We start from the raw sequence: 24,226 nt of genomic DNA, 5'->3' as shown, positions 1-24,226 counted from the left end.
ATGTGACTTTCCATTTTATTTGTATTTATGTAGCTTAATGGCTTAATCTTTGGTAAAATGAAAAATTTAAACTCTTCTTCTGATAAAAGAATCCTGGAAAAATATGTAAATGACTTTTTAAATGGGTGCATCTTTGTTATTTTTTTCTCCCCATTGTCCTGTGATCACCCTTGCTTGATCACTGTATACAGAAACTAGGTGTGCATTTGTGCTCCTGCAGCTTTTGTCTTTTCATCCCTACCTCCAACTTATACATGTTGATAAAGCCAATAAGATGTCCTTGTTTTTGAGTGGATCACCACATTTTGATACCTGGATAAGCTTCCCGGTGGCATTGATAACTCATTCAGCAGGTGGTGAAGTTCATAATAGTTTAATTTCCTCTGGTTCCTACGAGTTCTTGTACTACCATTGGCGGTGGGACTCTGTTCCTCAGGATTACTTGGATGTGGTCAGGTCTCGTGAATTTCCTAGGGTTTTAATTTTAGTATCTTCATGATACTATTCTTTGAAACTCAGGAAACCACTGAAAAGTTTATGTTCTAGACAACAGAGTAAGCCAGTGCACAAGCATCATTTTTGAGGGGAAGTCTGTGAAAAGGGCCTAGATACCTAGAACAGAAGATCTAGTAAATCAAGATGGATTATAAACTCTTAATGGTCATGAAAGATAGGTCCAGTTTCTTTGAGATTTTTAAACTTTGGGCAAAATTTAAATCGTGAGACCTTGCAAATTGATTACTAATAGCTGTGTTAAAAATAGCTAAAATTTACTGATTTGCTAACTGCCTGGCATTGTACTAAACACTCTAAAATTTTTCCCAGGGTCACATAGTAACAGCAGAGTATTTGTATTTGCTCTCAGGTCTCTGATTCCAGAGCTTATTTGCATATACTGTTAATCCCGCTGCTTTATACCCACCCCCTCCCCACCTTTTAAGAAAATATTTGTCTCAAGCCCCAGGCTGTTACATATGAGAGATGATTTTTTAAATCTTTTAATTGTCTTTTTTTTTAAGATACATAGATCGCAAAAAAAAATGTTACATTAAAAAATACAAGACGTTTGCATATACCCAATACCCCAATGATTTCTTAAGCTCATTGATTTTGGCAGGTTTGCCAAGGAGAACTTTAAAGCACAAATAATTTCCTGCTGAGGAAGACTGAAGGTCACATGTAAATTCAGTAAATCACTTTGGGCATTATGAAATAAACCTAAGCACTATGAATAATGTGGACCTCCATGTTAGTAGGTTAAGTGTATCTTGTAATCAACCCTAGAGCAAAAGGTAATAAAAGTTTAGGGAATCTTTAGTGTTAATGGTCATCTCAACCTCTTATATGTACTGCTCTTGACTCCGATTATGACTTGACTTGAAATATGAAATCAGAATTGCAGCCCTTTTTTTTGTTGTTTAGTATGTCAGTTAGATTATTGGCATTCAAGTAAATTCCCTTTTAAGTTGCCTTGGGCAGCCTTAGGCATTCCAGGAATGTTAACTGCTGAGAAGATAATTGGAACTTTTTTGAAATTGTTTTTAGAACCAATTTTAAGAGCCACTGAAAAGCAGCTTTACGCAGTTTGCTGACTTTGTCACCCTTGAGTTAAATTTTGGCTGTTACCAAGAATTATCCTTTTCTCAATGGAGATTTTCCACCTTTAAGCATATTCAGAAAGTACTATGCATTCTGAAGGTAATTGCAAACAAGTCTTTTCAGTGCAGTAGTATTTAGAATAAATGACTGTTGGCAGTGATTACTTTGAAAAGATTATGCCCCATTCAACATTTGAAGCACAGGGGAAAAGACGATCCCCACACATAAGGAGCAGCCATTTGAGTGGGGAGATAGGTAAACATAAAAATCTTGAGATATATATATACTGTAATTATCCAACCCTATTCAAATATGTAATAACTGCTAGAGCTGGTGTAATATTTGAGGAGAGCAATAAGCGTGAATAAGGAAGGACTCCTCTGAATTTAGAGTTTGCAGGAGTTTGCTTTCCCAGCTAATAGGAGATAGGTGTGTATTGTGCTCTTACTACATCCTATGCATTGAGCTGGTCTAAGATTTCTCTTTACTTTTGGCAGGATGGAGGCCTGAAGCCACTGAAATATTCTTGGGTTTCTCAATGGACAGTGTTGGTAACTTGTACCTACTTTTTAAAGAAATTCACCATTTGTCTCCTAAACACACCAAATGTTATAGAATAATGCTGTCCAGTGGAAATATAATGCAATCCACATAAGTAATTTAAAATTTTTTATTTAACCCAATAAAACCAAAATATTTCAACATGTGATCAGTGTAAAAATTATTAGATATTTACATTGCTTTTTTCATACTGAGTCTTCAAAAATCAATGTGTAGGGGAGCAGGTGTAACTGGTTAGAGCACCTGCTTCCTATGTACAAGGTCCTGGGTTCAATCTCTGGTACCTCCTTAAAAAAAAACTGTATATTTTACACTTACAGTACATCTCAATTTGTACTAGGCACCACAATTCAAATGCCCACAGGTTCTAGAAGTTCTACAAGAATATGGGAGAGGGTGATTAAAGTGGGTCGGAATGAATTTTGGTGGCAATGAATTTTCTATTTTTTATTTTTTTTACACTTTTTAAATTAAAGTTAATAGATCAAAAGAACATTACATTAAAAAACATGAGTTTCCCATATAACCCACTCCCCACCCCCCAACCCCATCATTTTCGTAAATTGTATTTCTTTGAAGATATATGTATCAGTACACTTTATTTGTTCACCTATACTACCCCTCAACTATATAAGCATCAGTTTTTAAATTATGTCAAAGCTGTGGCTCAAGAGTGTCTATCCAAGCTTACTAAACTACCATCTTTCTCCTTCCCTTTTGAAATTATAAGAATAATCTCAAAAGATTCTGAACAAACCTCAAAATTTAGCCATTAAGAATTAGCAAATGACCTTACATGGTAATTGTTGAGGATTCCATGTTGAAAAGTTAGGAAACAACTCAGCTATTGTATAGCAGCCAGTAGATTGTGGTAGTTGCATTTGTTTACTACAGGAGTGGAGATCCAAAATTTTCCATGGAGTGTCTCAATTCAGATCCTAATAGATATTAAAATAATTCAAATAGTTTCCAAGCAGTTAAAATGCCTCACCTAGATTTACAACTGATTCCACATTGTAGTAAGATTAAATAGTAAATGCTAATATGTATGTTTGAGTTTCTTGGGATGGAGAGGGGAAATTGATAAGAACAGAAGCTACTAGATCAGACTTCAGCCCCAATGAGAGCAAGTATTTCCTAACACCAAGTCTCTGATGCCATTGCTGAAAGTGAATGATTATGGTCTTATGTTAAACAACATGGAGTGAAATATTAATAGCCTTGTGATGAAGGAGCCTTTGGAGTTGAGCCTTTGGAAAAAGCTGATTCATTTGGCTTCACTTTACTCATATTTTCTGTGTGAATATAACATTTTCTGTGGACTTGTTATTTAAAAATCTGAAAACTTATTTAGTAGAGGATGGAAGTTGGTTTCTACATTAAATGACTCAAACCTAGTTCCAGCACATGGAAATTGACTGCTTACTTGGAAGAAGCCAGAGGAGCACATCACCTAGCTTTTTTCCCCAGAATCTTGAGTGTAGTTCCTCTGGATTAAAGGTAGAAAATAAGGAAGTCATTCTTTTCTTCCTTGGCCCTGCTCTTTCTTGGGAGAAGGAAAGGAATGGAACAATGAGGCTCTATTAGTTCAAATGTATATACGAATGTTCCTAAGAAGGAGAGACCACCTCAGCAACAAAACCCAAATTCTACCCATTCCTCTGATGAAAAAGAAGCCTTCCCCCATTGGTTAAGCTGTCTTCTCCAGCATTAGGTTAATCCTTTTTCTCCACATTTGGGGACTAGTAACATTCACATATTTATAAACAGGAAAATCACTAAGCTTAATCTGCTGAATAGGAATACATTCCAAGCTTCACTTTACTAGAGATGTTTAACAGACATGGGCACTGATTGGTGCTGACTGGCCCATTTCTCTGTTCTGTTTTTAAGGCTGAGGTCAAAATCATGAGTGAAAAAAAAAATCTTTCCCTCCATCCTACCCTAAGTTCTCTTAAGTTTACGCTATCGGTACATTTGAATTTGAATACCTTATAAGTTAACTGCCCAACATATAGTAACTAGGCCTGGCATAAGGCATATTTCCCGTTCAAAAATGCCAGTTTATAAACAGCCTAGAAATGAATAGGCTAGATTACTGATTGCCTGACATCTTTGTGGATGGCTGAAATATGTACCCACAATTGTTTCAAAGAGGTACCGTGGGACCCAATATAAAGCAATCTGTGATTTATAGTACCCATACCCTCAAATCACCATAACTCTTCATACACTTTGATCCCACTGAAAGGTTAATGTTAACTGCCAGCATGGCTTTGGCCCTGAAATGTAGGGTAGGGGATTGTGAGGGTTGTAAAGCGATGGTTATGGATTGGTAAGTAGATCATACCCAAAAGTGTGTTAAATACTTGTTTATCAACCACTAGGCTAGGTCCTTTCACATTTGTCCTCTTGATACTCATAGCAGTTTGAGGTGGATTGGATATTTGCGCATTGTAAATGAAATAGAATCAGAGGGTAAGTGACATGCTACAAGTCCCAGTGCTAGTATTGCACATTCAAAAAACATGGAATATATGTCTCAGACTCTGTTCCAGGTACAGGGGATACTGTTGTGAACAAAACAAAGACCCTTGCCTTCATGAGCTTATATTCTAGCAGAGAGAGGCACATAATATACTTGTAAATACAAATTCAAAATAAATGCTGGGAAGAAATTGAAACAGGGTAATGTGATTGTGACTGAAATGGTATAGGGTATTTAGAGAAGGCCTCTCTGAAGAACTAACATAAGCTGAAAGACCTGAACAGATAAAAGAAGGCAGAATATTCCAGCCCCCTGAAATAAGCTTGGTTCATTATTTGGAAGAAGGAAAAGGGGTACGTTGATAGCAGAAAGCTGTAAGAGATGAAGCAAGGGCCAGTTCATGGAGGATTCTATAGTATATGGAAGGGAGATGGGATTTTTATTAAGATCAGAAGATATTGAAGAGCCTTAATCATGGGAGGGAAGTGCTCTGACAACTACTAAGTGGCAGAATCAGGGCTAGAACACATCTGAATCTAGGGCTAGTGCTAGTGCATGTTCCATAACACTACAGCAGAAGTCCTACCTGCTCTTTCCCCATCCCAAAGTGAAACTGCAGGGAAGCTGGGTCCACAGAACTCTGGAGACTACTGCAGTGTGGTAGACTGTTTTCAAAAATTATTATTTTTAAAAGATTCTTAGATTATGTAAATGTTACATAAAAAAATGTAGGGGATTCCCATATGCCCCACTCCCTAACCCTCCCATGCTTTCCCACATCCTTCATTAGTGCGGTGCTTAAATGTTATTCTACTACAGACTTACTGTTACTCTAGCAATGTGGTAGGCTTTTGATTTCTCTTTCCCGGTTTCATTGTTTGTTTTTGGATCCTAAGAAACTGGGGGATTCATATAAACAGTGGTGCTACTCTGTGCTAATTTAGTCTGATCTGATTTGAACAACCTTTATCTGTCATCACTGAGAAAATCCTCAGGTGATGGAACCCAATACCACAAATAGAATGGAACAAACTTCTCACTCAAGACTCTGCCAGCATTGCTCTATTTTTCTTTGCTGATGATACCTGTAGAGGGCAGGGTTGCTCATATAATACATCAAAGGGACTGCTGAGTTTTTATAGCGCTGATTACACAAATCCTCCTAACTGAATGGATCTTAGTTACTTGTTAGTGATTTTACTGCTGGGTAAACTAAATCAACATCCAGATGAATCTAATAAATTTAACATACATTTATAGGTTAGCAAATATGTCCTGGCATTTTAGGATTGTTAGTCACCCAGCTGCCTGCATTCAGGCAGGTCCACACTTAAATCAATCTGAGAGAATTGGTAGCTAAAAAACAGGAGATTCTGGATTGAATGATTCCTATTACTAAGCAGACAGGTGCCCTAACTTCACTGACCGGGTTCCTAGTTCATCTTTTGGGTTTCAGATATAGGATTAAAGGTGTAAGGATAGCTTTGGAGCCAAAAGAAATGCAGTTCTAGGCTACAGCATAGGAATCAAGCCAAACTACATGGAAATTGGCTCTCCTTTTCTGCTTGTTAGAGTGGCATACATTGCTTCTTGAGTCTAGATAGTGAGGTCCATATTGCAGTCTTCTCTCTCTGTCACCACTTACTCTGTGGAGTAAGTCTGATGGTGACTTCATATTCATATTCCCTCTGGACCCCAGCAAGGTCCAGGGATTTTCAGGGTTGCAGATGAATGCATGTGGAAACTGACTCATCTGCAGAGGTCTTTTCTCAGCTAAGCAACAAATTTTAGAAAGAGGTCCTAGTTCAATGGAAGTAGAAAGAGATACTGATTCTAACCCTTTTCTCCCTGAGCTGTAAAAAGGGCTCTGCAGATAGTTTATTGGTGTGGCCCTTAGTCCTGTGTAAGACACCCACTCAGGAAAAGGGTATTTTTGTCCCCTCAATATTCCCTCTTTCCTCCTTTGGAAGAATCTATTCACTTAGGGGTCCAACTAAAGTATTAGCGTTCTGTCTCGATAAGGACACATGGCCCCAGCAACTTTTAAGAGATGTTAAAAGGGTTCAAGGCCTTAACAGTAATGAGCAACAATGATCCTATTGATTGTTGTTGATGGAGATCATCCTGTTGATGGAAAGGTGAGATGGGGACCTAAAGGTGCACTGAAAAGAACATATTTGAGGGAGCCAGTCAGACTTAGCCACCTAGCTTCTTACCAGCTATGTGATTTTAGATAAATTATTCTCTCTGAGTTTCTGTTTTCCTCTCTGAAAAGCAGAGATAATGATGCCTACTTTGTTGGGATACCTAACTATCACATAAGTAAACCTCCTAGTACTTTAATGATGGAGACGTTCTACTGAGTTCTTATTTATAAGGTAGGAGGGCAGTACTGCCCAGCATAGGAGTTGGCTGAGCCAACTTCAGTGACTGTGAAATCTGTATACCTGACTTGAGACATTTCACAAGACTGAGTGTGTGGTCTGGAATGTCAGCTTCAATGAAGATGAATGCATCTGGCCAAAGTTCTTTGGAAGCCTCAAAAGCCTCCTAGGTTTGTGGGGAGGAGACAGGCAGGGAGACAGATAGAGCTGCCATGGAATAAGATGGTATCTGTCCATTGTGTGACAGTAGGGGGAAAGAAAAACACATAAACCCATGTAAGAGATCCCTGTTTTACCAGGCAGAGTTGTAAACTAGGATTACAACTAATTGCTTGTAAAGCAACAAATCACCAGCTGAAGATTTGTTGCTGTGACCATCTTTTATGCTCTGCATCTAGCCACTATTTAGAAGCTACAACTGGAGCTAGATAGGGAAATAATTAGATATACCAGGTACAAAAATATCTGGTGAAACAGTATAATTGGCAAAAGAAGCATGCTAAGACAGTTCTTTTAAAATGTGCGTATGTCTCAACCAAAGACTCCACAAATGCTAACTGATAACTAAAAAACAAAATCTTTGATTCAGTTGGAAACACTGTATAGTCAGAAGGAAAAGAAATGTGAAAAGTATAGCTTTTCGGACCAGCAAGAACTTTTGTTAGAAATCAGGGACCCCCAGAACCTTGCCAAAATTTTTCCTGTTTCCCTTCCTCCTATAATTTGGGAGTCATTTTGCTAGGAACAGCAGCCCTCAGATATGCTTTAGCAATGTTTTAGGCATTGTATCTAGCAGCCTTCTCCCTAATCAGTATTCTCAGGTCTGAGTTGAAGAGATTTTCCTTTATTCTTCTAAAAGGAGTTATCTACTCTTAGGTCAGAGATGGCCTGTAAAAAAAAAAAAAACCCTGAAGGCAACTGATCTAGAGGAAACTTCTCACATCACTGTAATCACCACACAAAGCCCTACTTCTTCTCTCAACATGACTATGATGGTACATGACTTCAGCCATCAGAGATCATAGGTCAGAGAAAAAAAGCAATATTCCATACATTCTCTAACATTGTTTCCCTGGGCAACTTCACCCACTCCCATGGTATTTTTCCTTTAAGTAAGAATTGATTACAGAAGACACTTCTCCATAGTTTTAACTATTTTCCATATTCCAACAACCTGTAAGTCTCTTGTAGACCTTACCTCTCCCTGGAACAATAAGACATTTTTTTTTAAACTTTAGACAACAGAACCTGAATATTTATACTCATGTAATATCCTCCTCCTATCTCAGTAGGTGGTACTATGTAGTGATCAGCATTGGGTTTTTTTTTTCTTTTAAATATTACATTCAAAAAATATGAGGTCCCCATGTACCCCCCACTCCACCCACGCCACCCCTCCCCATCAACAAACTCTTACATCATTGTGGCACATCCACTGCACTTGGCGAATACATTCTGGATAACCAGTGCAGCACATGGACAGTGGTCCACATTGTTTTAACTGCTAAGCCTAGATAATGAGTGGGCCATTTTTCAATAGAGAACATCATGAAATAGGCAAGAAGCTTCTATGAAATCTTGAATATAAACAAGCCAGATCTTAAAGGTTAAGTGGGAAGACTTAGGACTGGAGGTTAGAAAATCCACCCCAGCAATATATATGCAAATTATGTGACTGCTGAAAAGGTTGAGCCATCTAGAGGGGGGAAAAACCAGTGTGTGTTGGGGGCTGGAGCAGGGGAAGGGAGAGTATCTCAAGGAAAATCTGACCAGCAAGAAGAACTAGAAGAACTTTGGTATTAGAGAATGTGATCTAAATGTAGGCAAGTGGACCCTGGAAAGTACACTGGTGAAAGTTACTAAGTTGTTTTTTTTTTTAAACATTTTAAAAAAGATTTATTTTACTTATCCTCCCCCTACTCTTTGTTTGTAGTCGCTGTCTGCTCTCTGAGTCCACTTGCTGTGTGCTCTCTCTGTCCACTCATCATCTAAGAGGCACCAGGAATCGAACCTGGGACCTCCCACATGGAAGAGAGGTGCTCAATCACCTGAGGCACCCCAGCTCCCTGGCCTGTTGCATCTCTCACTGTTCCCCCTCCTTGTGTCTCCTTTGTTGCATCATCTTGCCACGTCAGCTCACCACACCTTCCCACAGTGCCAGCTCACCTCTTTTAGGAGGCACTGAGAAACTTAGCCCAGGACCTCCCATGTGGTAGGAGGACGCTCTTTCACCTGAGCTACATCTACTTCCCAGTTACTAAATTTTGAGAGACCAAAAAAGGAAAGTTAGATCTTAGGACTGTAATAAAGTTTGCAAAATCTCAGTATTGCCCTAACAAACAAATGACTTCATAGAATGAATCACGCATCATGCAGTGTTCACTCTCTTAATTTTTTAGAAGAGTTTGAGCAGGATTGGCGTTCTTTTTTAAATGTTTGGTAAAATTCCCCTCTGAAGCCATCTGGTCCTGGGCTTTTCTTCTTGGGAGGTTTTTGAGTATCTGGTGGAATCTCTTTCCTAGTTATTGGTTTGTTGATATCTTTTTCTTCTTATTTTTCTTAATTAGAGAAGTTGTGGGTTTACAAAACAATCATACATAAAATATAGGATTCCCATATACCACCCCACTACTAACACCTTGCACTGGTATGGAAAATTTGTTACAATTGATGATAGCACATTTTAATAATTACTATTATTTAAACTCCATGGTTTAACTTAGGGTTTGTTGTTTGTGTAGTGTAGTTCCAAGGATTATTTTTAAAAAATTGTTCCATTACCATATATGCATGCTAACATTTCCCCTTTTAATCATATTCAGATATATATTTCACTGCTGTTGTGTTCACAATGTTTTTCTCTCATCACCACCATCCATTACCATAACATTTCCATCACTCCAAATAGGAACCCTGTACATTTTAAGCCTTAACTTTCCATTTGATATCCTCACCCTGTCCCCTGGTAATCTATATTCTAGACTCTTACTCTGAATTTGCTTATTCTAATTGTTTCAAATCAGTGAGTTTATACAATATTTGCCTTTTTGTGTCTGGCTTATTTCACTAAACATGGTATCTTCCAGGTTCATCTATTTTGTGGCATCTATCAGGACTTCATTCATTTTCTGGCTGAATAATAGTGTATTGTATGTATATACCACATTTTATTTATTCACTCATTGGTTGATGGACACTTGGGTTGCTTCCATCTTTTGGTGACTGTGAACATTGGTGTGCCAATATCTGTTTGAACCCCTACTTTCAATTCTTTTGTGTATAATCCTAGTAGTGGGATTGCCAGGTCATATGGGAGTTCTGTATTTAGATTTCTAAGGAACCACCAAACAGTCTTCCACAGCAGCTGCACCATTTTACATTGCCACCAGCAGTGAATGAGTGTTCCTATTTCTCCACATCCTCTCTGACACTTGTTATTTTCCTTTTTTAAAAAAATAGCAGTCATTCTACTAATGGGTGTGAAATGATACCTCTTTGTAGTTTTGAATTGCATTACCCTATCGGCTAATGGTACTGAGAATCTTTTCACGTGCTGTCTGGCCATTTATTTATCTTCTGTAGAGAGATAGCTGTTCATGTCTTTTACCCATATTTTAACTGGGTTGTTTGTCTTTTAGTTGTTAAGTTGAAGGATTATCTTTTTATATACTAGATATTAATCCTTTATCATATATGTGGTTTTCCAAATCTTTTCTCCTATTGTGTAGGTTGTGTTTTTACTTTCATGATAAAGTCCTTTGGGAAAAAAAGATTTTCTTTTTTTTATTTTCATGAAGCCCGTATATCTATTTTTTTGTTGTTGCATGTGCCTGAGTGTAAAGTCTAAGAAACCATTGCCTAACACAAGATCCTGAAGATACTTCCCAATGATTTCTTGTAGGAGTTTGATAGTTTTATGTCTTATATTAAGATCTTTGATCCATTTTCAGTTGATAATTGAATATGGTGTGAGATAGAGGTTCTTCCTTTTTTTGCAAAGGGAGCTCCAGTTTTCTCAGCACCATTTTTTGAAGAGATTATTCATTCCCAATTGAGTGGTATTTGCAATTTTGTAAAAAATCAGCCGGTCATAAATGTGGAAGTTGATTTCCGAGCTAACAATTTGATTCCTTTGGTCTATATATCTGTCCTTGTGCTAGTACCATGCTGTTTTGATTACTGGGCCTTGTAATAAGTTTTATTAAAATATATTTTTAATTTATTTTTAAAAGATACATAGATTACATAAAATGTTACATAAAAAATATAGGGGATTCCCACATGCCCCGTTCCCACACCTCCCACTTTCCCCACATTAACAACTTCTTTCATTAATGTGGTACATTCATTGCAATTGATGAACACATTTTGGAGCATTATCACATAGCATGGATTACAGTTTACATTGTAGTTTACACTCTCTCCCACTCCATTCTGTCGGTTATGGCAGGATATATACTTTCCTGTATCTGTCTTTGCAATGTCATTCAGGACAATTACAAGTCCTGAAAATGCCCATATATTAAGATTGAGAAATGTGAGTCCTCCAACTTCATACTTCTTTTTCAAGATCGCTTTAGCTATTTGGGGCCCCCTACCATTCCATAATTTTGATGATTGGCTTTTCCATTTCTGCAAAGAAGGTTGTTGAAATTTTTATTGGGATTGCATTGAATCTATAAATTGCTTTGGGTAGCAATGGCATCTTAATAAATTTAGTTTTTCAATCCATGTTATTCTTCCATTTATTTAGGTCTTCTTTCATTTCTTTTAGCAATGTTTTGTAATTTTCTGAGTACAAGTCCTTTACATCCTTGGTTGGATTTATTTCTTTGTTAGATTTGGTTCTTTTAGTTGCTATTGTGAATGGAATTTTTTCTTTTTGAATTCTTCTGATTGTTTATTGCTTGTGTATAGAAACTAATGATTTTGGGGTGCTGATCTTGTACCCTGTCACTTTGCTGAGTTCATTTATTAGCTCTAGGAGCTTTGTTGTCAATTTTTCAGGATTTTCTGTACATAGGATCATATCATCTGCAAATAGGGTAAGTTTTGCTTCTTCCTCTCCAATTTGGATGCCTTTTATTTCTTTTTGTTGCCTAATTGCTCTGGCAAGAATTTACAGTACAATGTAGAATAATAGTGTTGACAGTGGGCATCCTTGTCTTATTCCTGATCTTAGAAGGAAAGGTTTCAGTCTTTCACCATTAAGTAGTTTTTTCTTTCTTTTTTTTTTTTTAGTAGCAGGAGAATTTAATGTAAAGCAAAAGTACACTCTCAAGACAGGAATGCGGGTGTGCACATATGAGCAGCATGAGTGGTGCCTAATGTGGTTTGGACAGTTGTCTTATAAAAGCTTAGGGCTTTCTCCTCCTCCCTACTTTATGTAAAAGAGAGCTTGAAAGTTGTCTCCACTTTCTGCAAAAGACTGAAAACTACGACTTTTTACTGGCTCCATATTCCTGCTGCCTGTATTGGAAACTGTCCAGGGGAGGGGTTGGTGGAGCTTGTGGTAATCAGGTGATGGGCAGGCCTTTGTCATCTAGTATCTTTCAGCACTAGGCCTTGGGCAAATGCACCAGGCATTGGGAGGGTGATTTTCCACTGCTGTCAGGTGTTCTCTGATGGTAAATTTTCATTGGTCCTCCTCCATTGCTGATTTATCTCCCTTTTCCTACCTCTCTCCCTACCTTATTCTCCCCTCAGAGAATCCCATCCCTTATTCTTTTCTTTACTTTACTTTTAAAGAGATTTTAGATTATAGAAAAGTTACATTAAAAAATATAGGGAGTATGTGAATATAACCCTTATACTTTTTATGTAACTTTTCTATAATGTAAAATTTCTTTAAGAATAACATTTAAAATTAATAGGGGATTCTCCATATATCCCACTCCCTCCCCTCTCAAATTTTCCCTTATTAATAACATCTTACATTAGCGTGGTACATTTGTTACAATTGATGAATACTGAAGCATTTCTACTAACCATGATCTATAGTTTACATTATGATTTACACTTTGCACTGTACAATATTATAGGTTTTGACAAAAGTATAATGGTCTGTATCCATCATGGCAATATCATGCAAAACAATTCCAGTACCCTAAAAATGCCCTACGTTCCACCTATTCTTCCCTCCCCTTCCCCTCAGAACCTCTGGTAACCACTATCTTTATATTAATATTACAAGTTCTTCCATTACTACAATAATAATGTCTACTTTGGTCTATGATTGCATTCCCTATTATATTTGTTCATTCCTCAGTCTTGAGGATTTGGGGATTGTTCCTTATTCTTAAGGGGTGATGAAGGATGATCTGTTTTCGGTAACTATTTCACGCTGTCATTGGGATGTTGTCCCTGTCTATCATGGGAATGGAATTCTCTGGCCACTAAATCTAAAGGGAGGATCAGCTTGGAAGTTTGTGATCAGGACTGGAGAAAATCCTTGCATGACCATCATCTTAATTGGAAGCTGTTGAAGTCTGGAAGATACAATTTTTGTTAGTAGGTTGAATAAGCAGGGCCTGAAGATTAAGAGTAATGATCTGAACTAATGGTCCAAGGAGGGGAAGGAACCAAGTGAGGGAGGAAAGAATGGATCTTATAGCCTTGCAGGTGGATTCTGCAGAAGAATGACCCTTCCTGAAGGAGTGGAGCCATTTTCATGATCAAAGATCTTTTTTGTGTCTTCTTCAATTTGTCCTGTTCCGTTGACATAAGTGCAGCAGGTCTTGTTAATGATGATACAGACAGCACACTTTTCAGCCATGAGATAGTCTAGGTCTAGGAAGATATCTAATACTGTATTGACCAGTGAGTCAAGACATTTTTTTTTAGAGTATTCCTAGTGGTTGTAGCGAAATCTCCCAACATTTTGGTGAGGTTTTTAAAATTATTATTATTATTATTTTTAAAGGCGCTTTAAATTATATAAATGTTACATAAAAAGCATAAGGGATTCTCATATGTCCCACTCCCTTCCCCTCCCACACTTTCCTATATTAACAACATCCTTCATTTGTGTTACATTTGTTACAATTGATGAACCCATATTGAAGCATTGCTACTAACCATGGACTAGAGTTTACATTACATTTTACACTCTGTCCCACACAATTTTGTAGGTTATGACAAAATATACAATGGCCTGTATCCATCACTGCAATATCATGTAGGACAACTCCAATGTACTGAAGATGCCCCCATATTACACCTATTCTTCCCTTTCCCATGCTTCAGAACCTCTCTGGTGGCCACTGCCTTTACATCAATGATAAAAGTTCCTCCATTACTAGAATAATAATGTCTATGGTGTAATAATAATAAATCTACTTTAGTCCATTGTTCTATTTTTTCTTGATTCAGTATAATAGTTGTGTGTTTTTGGATTTTTTTTCAATTTCATCTACATTATCTAATTTGTTGACTTAACAGATGTTCATAGTATCCTCTTATAGTCATTTTTTAATTCAGTGAGGTTGGTAAACATCCCTATTTTTTAATTTTTGATTTTAGTAATTTGTATCCCCTCTGTCTCTCTCTCTCAGTAGTCTAGCTAAAGGTTTGTCAATTTTACTGATCTTTCCAGAGAACCTACTTTGAGTTTTATTGATTCCTATTGTTTTTTTTTTAATTTTCTATTTCATTTATTTCTGCTTTAATCTTTGTTATTTCCTTCTTTCTCCTTTCTTTGTGTTTTATTTCCTCTTCTTTTTCCATTTCTTTCTGTTTTGATGTTTGGTCTGTGATTTGCTACCTTTCTTCTTTGTTAATTTAAGCATTTAAAACTATAAATTTCCCTCTCAGTGCTACCTTTGCTGCATCCCGTGCTACCTTTGGTATGTTGTATTTTCATTTTCATTTGTCTTCAGTTATTTCCTAATTTTCCTTGTGATTTCCTCTTTAATGCATTTTGCTGTTTAACAGTAGGTTGTTTAATTTCCACTATTTGTGAAGTTCCAGTTTCTCCTCTGTTCTTCAATTCTAGTTTCATTCCATTGTGTTCAGAGAAGATAACTTGTATGATTTCAATAACTTTTAATTTACTGAGACTTATTTTGTTAGCTAAGGTATGGTCTATCTTGGAGAATGATCTATATGTACTGAATAAGAATATGTACTCTGTTTTGTTTGTGATGTGGTCTATATATGTCTGTTAGGTCTGTCTGGTTAAGAGTATTGTTGATTTTTTTCCTACTGCCTTATTGATCTTCTGTCTAGATGTTCTGTTATTGAAAATGGTGTATTAAATCCTCCTATTAATGTAGAACTGTCAATTTGTCCTTCAAATCTATCACTATTTGTTTCATATATTTTGGGGCTCTGCTGTTAGGTTCCTATATATTTATAATTGTTATGCCTTCTTGTTGAATTGACCCCTTTATCAGGATATAACAACAGTCTTTGTCCCTCACAACTCCTTTCAACTTAATCTATTTTATTTGATATTGGTATAGCTACCCCATCTCTCTTTTGATTACTACTTGCTTCGTTTCTTTTGTTCCCATTCTTTCACTTTCAACCTAATTTTGTCTTGAATTTAAAGCGAGTCTCTTGCAGACAACATATAGTTGGATCATGCTTTTTTATCCATTCTGACAGTCTCTGCCTTTTGACTGGAGAGTTTAATCCATTTATATTTAAAGTGACTACTGATAATTTAGGACTTTCTTCTGCCATTTTGCCATTTATCTTTTAAGTCTTATACCTTTTTTGGTCCCTCAAGTTTTATGTTAATGTCTAATTTTATGTTTATTTGAAGGTACCATATTGAGTGCCTTCTCATCTCTGTCTGGAAATATTTTTCATGTATTTTCCTTGTGATTACCTTGGATTTAAATTTTCACCTCCTAAATGTATAACAATCCTATTTAGTTTGATCCCAACATGACTTCAGTAGCATACCTATACTTTTCCTATACCCCTCTTACTCCCACCTTTTTTGTACTTGTCACCAATTATATCCTTGTACATTGAATGTCCAAAACCATAGATTTATCATTAGTTTTTGTGCATTTGCATTTTAGCACCTATAGGAAGTAGGAAGTAGAGTTACATACCATAAAATACATTACAATAATCTGGCATTTATAATTACCCAAATGGTTACCTTTATTGGAGGACTTAACTTCTTTATGCCTAGAGTCCTTTCTTTTCAGCCTGAAGAACTTCCTTTAACTTTGCTAAGAATGCAGGTCTAGTGGTGATGAAGTGCCTCAGCTTTATCTTGGAATGTCTTAGTCTCTCTTCAGTTTTGAAAGAAAGTCTTACAGATATAAAATTCTTGTCTGGCAGTTGTTTTCTTTCAGCACTTTAAATATTTCAACTCACTGCCTCCTTGCCTCTGTGGTTTCTGATGAGAAATTGGCACTGTATTTATTTATAATCCCTTATAAATAATATATTGCTTCTCTCTTGCAGCTTTCAGTATGCTCTCCTTGTCCTTTGCATTTGACAGTTTGATCAATACATGATCTCTTTAAGTCTATCCTGTTTGGTATTCTCTAGGCATCTTGGATCTATCTATTCATGTATTTTGCTAACTTTGGGAAGTTCTATGTCATTATTTCTTTGACTATTCCTTCTGCCCCTTTCTTCTCCTTCTGGCACTCCCATGATGCATATGCTTGTACTCTTTATGGTGTCCTAGTTTTCTCTTAGGCTATTTTCACTTTTTGTAATTCTTTTATCTTTCTGCTCCTCAGCCTACCTCATTTCAATTGTCTTGTCTTTTAGTTTGCTGATTTTTTCTTCTGCCAGCTCCAATATGTTGTTGAAACCCTCCTGGGAATTTTTCATTACAGTTATTGTGGTCTTTGACTCCAGTAGTTCTGTTTGGTTCCTTATAAAAATTTCTACCTTTTTTTTGAGATTCTCATATTTTTCATTCATTGCTTTCCTAATATCCATTAACTCTGTATCTCAATTTTCTTTCATCTCCTTGAGCATACTGCTGATCATTTTTTAAAAAAATCTTAGCCCAGTATGGTCTTCTTCATTGGTGTTTTCTGGAGTTTTATCCTCTTGCTTTGAATGGGCCATTATTTCCTATTTCCTTTATCTTTGTTTTACTTGCACACTTGTTGCACACTGTATATTTTAATATTTTAAAATGTTAAGTCTGGGATTTATTCCCTAAAATGTGTGATTCTTGAGTTTGTATCCTACTGGTGATATGACAGAGATTTTCTTGAATGTCAGCACTCCTATCAAGAATGTTCACTCAAGATTAATGCAAAGTGAAAGGTCCCCCCTGTCTTCTCTGGGCCTGTGTGTCCTGGGCTTTGCTTGCTAGTTGCTTAGGAATTCTCTTGTTTGCAGGAGTTTGAATGCCCCCTTTATGTCTCGTGAGCAAGACCTTTCCCCCTCCAAACTGCTTCATTACCCAGATTTAAACCGGGTAACTCTTTGCCCCAGGCTGTCCACCTCAATTACTTTTTATACTACTTTTGTTGTGTCAAGCTGTTCTTGCCTGGAGGGCAAATTCTGGGAGGGGTGCCACAGGAACTGGAGAGGAGTTTCTCAAATTAGTCTTTCCCAGCTGGAATGAGGCCAGGGGCCCACAAAGGGAATGCAGGCTGGCTTCAAACTGCCCTGGAGAGGGGATGAGGAAGGGGCCAGGAAGGGCACCAGGTGCTTCTTCCATAATTCCCCAAAGCTGCACTTTCTTGACCTTCCCAGCAAATGCAGGCCTTCAGCTGTCCTACACAGCTCTGAATAAGCTTAGTGTCTTTAACTTTCCTCCATTGCCTTTGCCTGGGGAAGGTTTAAACAATGGCTGCACTCATAGCTGGGCCCCCAGTGATTTAAAGTTGCTAATCAATAGCCATGATCAGCAATCAGCTAATGCCAGCCTTGGCTCTTAGGGAAGTGGATTTTTATGTCCCTTTCTGGTATCAGCAAGGTACACCAGGGGCCAGGACCCACTGCTGCTTACTAAAAGATTAAGGGATGGGTGCAGGTAACTGCTGTGCAGAGTGAACAATTTGCTGGTAAATTTAATAATTTAGCAGCCTCTTCCTCCTGCTCATCTCTGGATACTATACAGTGTCCTACTGGACTCTGGAGTTTTGAAATAATTGATTCAGACAGTTCCTGACTGTTTAATAGTTAGTTGTTCTGGTGGAAGGAATGATTCCTGGAGCTTCCTACTCCACCATTTTCCTACAATTAGATCATGTTTTTAATCCACTCTACCAAGCTCTGTTTTTAAATGTATGTACTTAGATCATTTAAATTTAGCATACTTAATTGATTTTTATGGCTTAAATCTGCCATTTTGTTATTTGTTTTCCGTTTATTTCCTCTTTTCTTCACTTCTGTTTTCTTTTTCCAGCATTTTGTGGGTTACTTTTACCTTTTTTAGAATTCTGTAGAATTCTGTAGAATATTTCTGTAGTGTTTTTGAGTGTATTTCTTTTTAAGTGGTTGGTCCAAGTAATACATTATATATACATAACTCCTAACAGGCTACAAGTATTGATATTTGACAAGTTTGAGTGAAGTATGGAAACCTTATCTCCCTTTCTGTTCCTTAATCCTCCTCCATTTAGAATATAATAATGATATAGTATATTAATATATAATTGATAATTTAATATAATTATTATAGTAATATAATTAAATATATTTAATATATTAAATAATTTCTCTACATACACTGAAAGCTACATCAGGCATTGTGGTAATTTTTGCCTGAACTGTTTAACATAATTTAGAAAACTCAAGAGTGGAAGGAAAGTTCATTGTATTTACTCTTTTTTTTTTTTTTTGCTATTCTTTCTTCCTTCCTGATCTTCCAAGATTTCTTTTTTTTTTACAAATAGTAAATAATTTTTCATTTGACAAATGTGTAACATAATGCTTGGACCATAGCAAACATTATATAAGTATTTCTTAAATGAATAACATGAATCTTTCTCAGACTATTCCATTTGTAGTCTGTCTGATAGCCCAGAACTATTCTGTGATTGTCTTTCACTTGGCCAGATCAACACTACTAAATATTACACAACAAATTAAAACACAATGATTAAATAATAAAAGGCATGAAAAGCAGCAACAATAAACAGTATTCAAACAACCCTTCTTTTGTCATATCCTTTCTGTTTAGAGAACTTCCCTTAGCAATTCTTTTAAGATAGGTATGCTTGTGACAAAATCTGTTTCCTTCATCTGAGAATGTCTTGATGTCCTCTTCATTCTTTTTTTATTATTCTTTATTTTCTTTTAAATGTTACATTAAAAAATATGAGGTCCCCATATACCTCCCCCCCACTCTCCCTACCCCACTCCTCCCACATCAACAACCTCTTCCATCATCGTGGCACATTCACTGCACCTGGTGAATACATTTTTTTAGATTTATTTATGTATTTCACTCCCCTCCCCAGCCCTTAGTTGTCTGTTCTCTGTGTCCATTTGCTGTGTGTTCTTCTTTGTCCGCTTCTGTTGTTGTCAGCAGCACAGGAATCTGTATCTCTTTTTGTTACGTCATCTTGTTGTGTCAGCTCTCCGTGTGTGCAGTGCCATTCCTGGGCAGGCTGCACTTTCTTTCACGCTGCGTGGCTCTCCTTATGGGGCGCACTCCTTGCATGTGGGGCTCCCCTATGCGGGAACAACCCTGTGTGGCACGGCACTCCTTGCACGCACCAGCACGGCATGTGGGCCAGCTCCACATGGGTCAAGGAGGCCCGGGGTTTGAATCGCCAACCTCCCATGTGGTAGACGGATGTCCTAACCACTGGGCCAAGTCCACTTCCCAAGGTGAATACATTTTGGAGCACTGCTGCACCACATGGACAGTGGTCTACATTGTAGTCTACACTCTCCCCCAATCCACCCAGTGGACCATGGCAGCATCTTTCCACTCAGGACAACTCCAAATCCTGAAAATGCACCCACATCATATCTCTTCCTCCCTTTCCCTACCATCAGCAGCTACTGTGGCCACTTTCTCCACATCAATATTACAATTTCTTCCCTTACTAATCACAATAGTTCCCCAGCAGAACACCATTAAGTCAACTCTAATCTATACTCTATTCCTCCATCCTATGGACTCTGGGATGATTAAGTCCAGTCCCCCTCTACATTAATGGGTGGGGGCCTTAGATTCCACATGGATGATGGATGCAATCCTCCTGATGGCAGTTGTAGGCACTCTTGGCACCCTGGTGTGGTGGTTGACCTTCTTCACCTCCCTGTTAGCTGGCCAGGGTAAATCCAATAAACCAGAGGGTAGGTGTTGCAAGTCTGCTAAGGCTCAGGGCCTGGCTGTCACATGGACAGTCCAGAGATTCAGGTCCCCTGAGTATACACCAACCCAAACACCAACCACAGGTCCAGTAAAAGTAACAGAAGAGGCATGTGTAGAAAGGTCATATCTGAATCCAACTCCATCACACTCAGGAACACAAATTCCAAAGTAGGGCCAACTGACATGGCCCTGAACTCCAGAGCCATCTGCCGTGACCATAGAACCTGTGGGTCCCTATAGCCCTAAGGAAAACCAGTACCTGGGTTTCTATCGTTATTGAAGGATATTTTCACTGAATATATAATTCTAGATTGACAGATTTTTTTTGACACTTGAAAAGTGCTGAGCCACTTCTTTCCTCAGCCTTGTATGGTTTCTGATGAGAGATCCACTGTCATTTAAATAATTTTTCCCAATAACTAAGGTGTCATTTCTCTCTTACTGCTTTCAAGATGTGTTCTTTTGTTTTGTGTTCAGCTTTCAGAACTTTGAGAATGATGTATTTTAGTATAGATTTCGAGTTCATCCTGTTTGACATTTTCTCAGCTTCCTGTACCTGTATGTTTATGTACCTTGCCAAATTATTCTTTGATTATGTTTACAGCCCCACTTTCTTTCTTTTCTTCTGGACTCTGATTGCAAGAATCTCAGATCTTTTTTCATAGTCCCACAGTTCCCTGAGCTCTATTCATTTTCTTTCTGTTTTTCATATGGATAACTTCTATTCTATATTCAAGTTCTCTGATTCTACTGTCTACTCCATTCTGCTGTGTAGCCTATCCATTGAGGTTTGTATTTCAATTATTGTATTTTTCAGTTTTCAGTTTCCATTTGGTTTCCCTTCGTACTTATTTGCTGAAGTTCTAATTTTTCAATTCTTTCAAGCATGTTTGTAAATACTCATTGAAGCTTTTTTTTATGATGACCACTTTAAAATATTTGGATAATTCTGATGTCTGTGCCATCTTGATGTTGGCATGCACTGATTGTTTTTTTCTCATTCAAGTTGGTATTTTCCTAGTTTTTTATACAATGAGTGAATTTTATTGAAAGCTGGATATTTTGAGTTGTATGTTATGGAACTCTGGATCTTATTTAAATTTTGTGTTTAGCAAGCCTCTTCTGACACTGTGCAGGTGAATGGAAGGATGTACTACCTCATTACTGCTAGTTGAAAGTCCAGGTTCTCCACTCAGCCTCTGTTGAAACCTGGGCAGTGAGTGGCTTTTCATTATTGCCAAGTGTGGGTGGGAATTCTGGCACTACAGTAGGCCTCCACTAATACCATCCTTGCTGGGAGGGATAGGTGTGCCTTGTTACTGCTCTCCCACATGTTTCTGATGAGGCAGGAAAGACAGGGCTACAGTTTTTGCCATGGTGTTTGGCTGGAGTGATTATTGTCTAGGCATTTTGTCTCTTGCTAGGCTGCCCCTTTCCTGGTTCTTTGGCTAGAGAAAGCAAACTTTCCTTGGGGCTTTTTTTTGTTTGCACCCATTGATGTTTCTGGGTTGCAGTCTACTCTAGAAGTAAGTCTTGGATATATGAGGCAAAAAGAAAACCCAAGAACTTGCCACAGTGTTGCTTCTTGGGTTCTGAAGTCCCTATCCACTCTGCCTACTTCTGTCCACTGTTCAGAATCTTCATATATTTGTTATATATATATATATATATATAAAACAAATAAATGTCTAGCATTATATATATATTATATATAATATATATAATGTCTAGCTTCACAGGAGGGATAGTGACATATACATATAATCAGTCTCTTCACAAGTATAAGTCTTAACTTGGAGTAATTTTTTTTAAAAGTCATTTTTGCAGTTCTTTAATATAAATAGCAGAATCCCTTTTTTAATGTATAAAACATTATTCTGATTGAAGAGAAGGGAAAAAAGCCGAGCACCCCATGATCTGCTTTCCTCCAAGATAAGATATTTCACTGTACCCTGAGGTACCTCTGTATAGGGGATTTATAGAGCATGGTTTGAAAAATTACTGTACCTGAAGGTCTCCACCATTTCAGCTCTGACCTTCTATGGGTCTTTGATTTCCTCTTGATAGCCATCAACAGTGTTGACCAAAAACTGTGGTGAACTCAGGAGGCCAGAAGAAGGTAATTAAGGTAAGTTTGGTTGAATCCTCTGTGTTTTGTCAGAATAATGTTGAAGTGCTTCTGGAGTTCAAGAGTTACAACTATTTACAGAACTACTAAACTGAAAATAGTTTTACCTGGAACTTGACTCCCTGAAAATTGGCTGTCCCTGCTTTCCAGGCCTAGTCATCGTGGTTGACAGATGACTCTTAACTTTGAAAGGATCTGGTTTGGATGTTTGAAGCTATTCACCCTGAAGGAAAGGTTGGCCCCTATTGGGGACTGGTATCTTGGAACAGATCTCACTCTGTCCACCAAATTATGTGGTACTGGGTGGCAGAGGATTCCTAGATGACACTCAGTTCCCTTGCAGATATTGGGACTCTTTTAACTGGGGATAGGGGAGTTGAGGAGGAGGGTAATGGCCACAGTTGCTAGAGGGCATATATAGGACAAATCCATCTCACTGAGGAGAGGTGGAGGTGCGGGAGCACGAGTTTAGGCATGTTCTCCCTTGTTCCCTTTCTCAAGGGGCTACTTTGGGAGCTCCCCCACCTTACTTGTATGATGTTTGCTGTTCCTACCCATCCCCTTCCTGGGGGGAGGGAAAGACTGGGGCAGAGCTGGAAATCTAGAAGATAGGAAACTTCAGTGCTAACTGCTATTAACTTCTAAGATATACATATCCTTTCCCAAGGAAGCAAAGTCTCCCAGGAACAAGCCCCCCACCCCCCGCCCCCCTTACCAACCCAGACAAAAGACCTTTTGGGGGATCTATGGGCATCAAACAAGACTCTAGAAGTAGCTTTCAGCGATGATAATTTTGTTGAATAATGAGGGAAGGACTGAAGGAGCAAGACACATGAGAGTTCATTTGGGACCTTTACCTCCATTTTGAGGGGGAGAAGAACCCAGAAGACAATGACCATATACCCCAGAGAAAGGCAGGCCAGACATACCCAGTTCCTCTTCCACGTTCCCCTCCCATCTCTCTCCTTCCATTGGAGAGGCCAGGATGGAGGAGGAAGCACATGGACTCTGGCTCAGTTTCTCCAGCCCTCCATGCCTCCATCGTGGGGCTGTGGCACATTCGCTGCCCAGAACCTTCATGGGGGACAGAATGGGGCTGGGGGTAGCAGGTTCTGATTCCAGGGGCAGCAAGCAGGCTTTCAGAGAAGTAAAGGGGAAAGAGAGATTTACTGGTCCTTACTTTATGTGAGGCAGAATGGAAAGAGCCTTGGAGATGGGGTTAGAGAGTGTGGGCTATGATGTGGACCATTGACTATGGGGTGCAGTGATGCTCAGAGATGTACTTACCAGGTGCAATGGATGTGTCACGATAATGGGAGAGAGTGTTGCTGTGGGGGGAGCGGGGGGTGGGGGCGGTGGGGTTGAATGGGATCTCATATTTTTTTAATGTAATTTTTAAAAATAATAATTAAAAAAAAAAAAAGAACCTAGCATTCAAAAAACGCACCTGAGCTGGGAGCTTTCACCAGCGTGGGGTTGACGCTCGAGTTTTTGGGCATTTTTTAAAAATGGGGCCTGGGAGGTTGAAGGATGGGCCAAATATTTGTCAGAAGCAGCCCTCCTGGGCTGGCCTGTATGGAGGAGGCAGCTCCGCTGGCCCGCAGTAGGGAGGCAGAGGGTAGGAAAGGAAAGCTGAGGAGGACTGCTGCGCCATGAGGGAGGGGGGATGGTGTTTTCTGGCAGCATTTCCGTCCCTGGCCCCTTCCTCCTGGCGAGCTTTCAGCCGGAAGTCCTTCAATAGCTGCGGTGTGGCGGCCCTGAGGCCTTAGGGACCGAGGTGGTGGAGAGAAGCGAAGATGTGG

The sequence above is a fragment of the Dasypus novemcinctus genome, chromosome X (genome assembly GCF_030445035.2).
Source record: "Dasypus novemcinctus isolate mDasNov1 chromosome X, mDasNov1.1.hap2, whole genome shotgun sequence".
Lineage (NCBI taxonomy): Eukaryota > Metazoa > Chordata > Mammalia > Cingulata > Dasypodidae > Dasypus > Dasypus novemcinctus.
This window is presented reverse-complemented; position numbering follows the sequence as displayed.